We start from the raw sequence: 5,042 nt of genomic DNA on the forward strand, positions 1-5,042 counted from the left end.
CCCCCCCCCCCGGAGAAAATTTGAAGAATAGTAAAGAAAACCAAATAGTCATTAGACAAACGTAATTTTTATATCGCCGAAAATCACCTACCGTAGATAAGAGATACATTAGATAAGACTATAAGAGTGAACACAGTATTCTATTTATAAAATTGCTTTTACCAATGGAAATCAGTAATTAAATAGATAATAATATTGTTGGGTAACGGTTTGTGGTTATTTTCCAATGCTTAAATGCTTAATGCAGAAGCTGTACTGACTACTGGCGGACATGAAGTCATTTAATTCTTTCATCAAATCTATGCTTGATAGTGGAATATACAAGGCACATGAAAGTCCATTAATTAAAATCATGGAAGCTGATGTGGGTTATACCGAGTTACAACATCTTTGTGAAATACTTCATGTCATTCCCGTTACCACAGCTTCGGTTGAAAGATCTTTTAGTTCAATGAACAGAGTTCTTACAAAGACAAGAAAAAAAATGCTTCCAGGAACCTTAATGCATTGCATGCTTATCAGTATTGAAGGGCTTGACGTTCCAACATTTCTTGAACAAAACGGTAGATTTGTACCATAGAGTATTACTCTATGATTTGTACGCAGCTAAAAAAAATTCGCCGAATTCGGTTCCTTTAAATTGTAAAACATAATATAGAACTAAAAGTTAAAAGATTTTGTTTCTGGCTATTATTTATTTATTTTTTTTGTACTTACATTTTTTTTTTTTTTATATTTTTGAGTTTATAAAGCAAAGTAGACTAAGTAGAGTAAAATAGTTTTTATATATTCCTGACATTGTTTTTTTATAGCTGATTTACAATTGCTAATACGAATTTTACGTTGCTTACAAATATTTTTTTTCTTAATGTAAAATAATTGCCCCTCCAATTTTTTAAAATGCCTCCCCGGAGAAAATTGTCTGAAAGAAACACTGAGGGCTTGCATTTGAAAAAATTCTGTTTTATGTTATTTACGCAATTATTTCGTTTATCGTTATTTAGAATTAAAATATTATTCAACTTTTGCGTTTATCGTTATACAGAATTAAAACGTTATCTAAGTTTTGCGTTTATCGTTATTCAGAACTAAAACGTTATACATGTTTTGCGTTTATCGTTATTTAAAATGGTGTTAATAACTACCAATAAAATTTTAAAATAATAACTGATTCGGGTAGGTAATGGCCCAATTTTATTTTTCGTTTAATGATATTTTATAAATTACGTTTTGCGTTATGTTTTGTTTAATATTATATACCTAATATATTTTGTTAATAGTTATGTTTTGTTTTGCGGTATTTAATTATGTTTGATTATCGTTTTCCGTTATAATTATGATCCTAGCCTTACTCTATCTTTATAATACGGAACGTAATACTACAACACTGGCTAAAATATTGGAGGAAAATAGACATAATTACACTCTAAAATAATGTGGAGGAAAATGGAAACCAACCTTTTTTTTTGCGGATGAAAACGGTATCTCGTTTTTGGAGGAAAATGGAACCACCCGAAATATCAGTATACCGGTATTTACGGTATACCGAAAATACGGGTAGAACCCGATTGCATACGATTTACCTTTTTGGGAACACAATTGCGTATGTTTGCTGTATAACAATGGAAACCCGTAAAACGACACGATTGCGTATGCAACGTCGCCAAATTTATAAATATACAAAAAGTTCACCATGTAATTTTAAATTTTCAATCCTTAGCTATACAAATTTAACACTTTATAACTTTGAACTACGTTTACATCAAGTAAGGGTAGTATTAAAAAAAAAAATTACACGTTCTAAAAACATCGATGGCAATACAATAATACTAATAATAATAATAAGATATAAAATAAAATAAGTTGTACGTTTTATCACATAAACGCTATCAAAAAAAAAATTAAAATAAACGTTTTCCTTGGTAAATAGAGCCAATTTTAGATAAATAGGTACTCCATAATATTTTTGTCAATTGTATACTCATCATACATTTTAACTGAAGCTTTAATTCGTCTTAAATCAGAAAGAGCCATATTTTTGTTGATTCCTTTTGAAATTGAACATATTTTCGTCATCGTTTCGAATTGGATTTTTGTTATTATTGATATAACCACATACTATTGATTTAATTTATTTTTTTAGCTGTTCCAGTTATAAAATAATATTTTTGATTAAACTTACCTAGGTATTATTGATGGCTCTTTTGCCCATATTTCAGGTGGAAATAAACAGCCAGGTTCAAAATAGTATAAATATATTTAAAATAATAAAATATAATCAGTAAATATATGACCTTCAGTGTCATTTGGACACGAACTCATAAGTTGAATAAAACCATTTTCAACTTGTTCGAATGGTAGAAATAGTAGTTCAAAAAACGATTTTAACCACTGTGCCAATTCGTCGTTATGAATATATGATGTTCATAAAATATTGTGGTTTTGTATCTAATCAATTAAATAATTTATGTAATATTATATTTTTTATGTTATAAGATATACATTAATATGTTATAAACTTATAACATATACTTATAACATATAACATTAGGTACTTACCTTACGCCCCCAAGCTTGGCCTAAATGGAATCGACACCCAAGAATCTTGATGTCAGGAAACACTGTTTTTGCAGCTTCATGAGCAGCAACTTCAAAATCGACATGCATTTGTTTTATATTTAAAAATTCAAATGAATATTTTGAGCTTAATTCAATTAAATATGTCCACATTTGAATAAAAGTTTCATTGCATTTATGAATTAAAAAAAAATAAACCAAAGGTAAATAATAACCGTTTTTTAATCCGTGTAGGTATCGTATAAAGTTGCATAAAATACTTGGGTGCGTATTCAAAAGTACCATCTACAAATACATCTTCACACTGTAACAGTACATTAATATTTATCTTCGTTGTAATACAAATAAATTGCAAATCGTCTGGCGCGTGAACAAATTTTTCTTTTTTGAATTTAATACCTCCATTTTCTTCCATTTTTCTCAACTAAAGTATATGTCAACGAATCTGGGAAAGAAGGATAATTTTTGCGTCTTACATTGGGCGGATGAAAGTTCCCACACGAGATATAGCAGGTAAAAATTACACCCGGGTATGCATACGTAAGTTCCAACACGAAAAAAAATACACCCGTGTGTAAATTCCCAAACAAAAAAATATTACACCGAATACAAACTTCCTTTCCACTTTATTCAGACTTAGGACTGACAACTTAAATGTAGTTGGTTTAGTTAAAATTTGTTTGTTTTTGTGTTGCATAAAAAAAGTAAGTGGGAACTACGTTACGTACGGGTTTATTTTTTTCCGCGAGGGAACTTACATATATACCCACTTACCAGCTATGTTTCGTGTGGGAACTTACTAAATCCCCTTTCATCATACATGGCTTTTCTTATTGATTTTATACCTGAATGTGGCACTTCAAAATCTGTTGCCATAATCAGCTCAGATTTGATAATTTTTGATGGTCTAATTGAAATTGAGTCATCTGCTTTACGTTTACAATTTTCTCGTAAAATTTGGTGTTCAATTTTCTCCATTGTATTTAAAATATGTCTGTGCTCACCCAATATTGATAATACTTTTGAACGGCCACTGTCTGATAATATACTGGCATAACATGTCCTGTTTGTGCACAACCATTTAACTTGCTCGTCTTTTCGTTATCTTATAAAACGATATATGTTTGTACCAACCAGGGACTGGAAACCGGAACCTTTAAAATATTAAGAACCGGAACCGGAACCGAAACCTTTATTTTAATATAATAAAGTACCGGAACCGAACCGGAATTTTTAAATTAAAAAGGTACTTTTAAGTTCAAAAATAAAATAATTTTATTTATCATATTTAAAGGTATTACGGTTTTGTGTATAACCTATGTAGTATGTATCTATGATATATTATGAGTTTTCTAATATTTCTTATACCTCAATTATCCTAACCTAAGTACCTAACCTCAATTATACCCACATTCTGGATGACTATTTGAAATTATTATACTTTTTGGTACTGAAATTATCTGGAACCGGAACCTAAATTATTTGGAACCGGTACCTTTATTTTTTTCATCAAAGAACCAGAACCGAACCGGAATCGTTATTTTATTTTTGGAGAACCGGTACCGGAACCGATACCGATAAATTCAAAAGGTTCCAATCCCTGGTACCAACTAATGCCAAGTTCCGACGTAATTATTATTATTGTTTCATCTTCCATTTTAAATAACACAATTATTATACTACGCTCAGAACGTTCGTCGGTCAACTAATAAAATCTACAGTGGTTATAATAGTAGTGTGAACTTTTATATCACGATAATCACGATGATCATTTGGTATTTCCAATTTCGTCTATATGTGACTTCCGGCTAACATGACAACGTTGCACAAAAATAACGTACGCAATTTAATTTGATATTTTTTTAGACATTTTTTTTTTTTGATAAAGGTAGATAACCTTATGTGGTATCACCGGTATCAAAAGTGACACACGATAAAACCAACTACACGCCTTACCTTCATACGCTCTAAGCTAGTGACTCTCTCTAGAATAAATTCAGATTAGCACTGTTAACCTTTGAGGTACGACGGTATGCGTTTTTAAATTCTTCGTTCGTTCCCTAAATTGGAATGACTATTAGGACTCCACAACCAGAGCACTGTTCAGTTGACCAAACCTCATTGACTATAGGTATCTATAGGACTATAGGTATGTGTGTCTGAGCACTGTTCCAAATTTAAAGGTAAGAACGAAGAAGACTTTAAAATAATATTCAACTCTGGTTTTAATGGTCGGAAACACTTTTATTAAATTTAAACAAACATAAATAAAATACTTAGCGAATTCAGATCGCCTAGTCCGTACAATGATCGACGTTTCACACGATCGATCGTCGTACCTGCGTTCTCGCCGAATCACTCAGCGACAACGGGACTGCCCGTGCCTGCGCGTACGGCGGTGTTATAAAGTAAAATAGTTTTTGCTGCCTCAGCACATCATTTACTACGTTTATATTATGATGGCG

The sequence above is a fragment of the Acyrthosiphon pisum genome, chromosome A1 (assembly GCF_005508785.2).
Source record: "Acyrthosiphon pisum isolate AL4f chromosome A1, pea_aphid_22Mar2018_4r6ur, whole genome shotgun sequence".
NCBI classification, from domain to species: Eukaryota; Metazoa; Arthropoda; class Insecta; order Hemiptera; family Aphididae; genus Acyrthosiphon; species Acyrthosiphon pisum.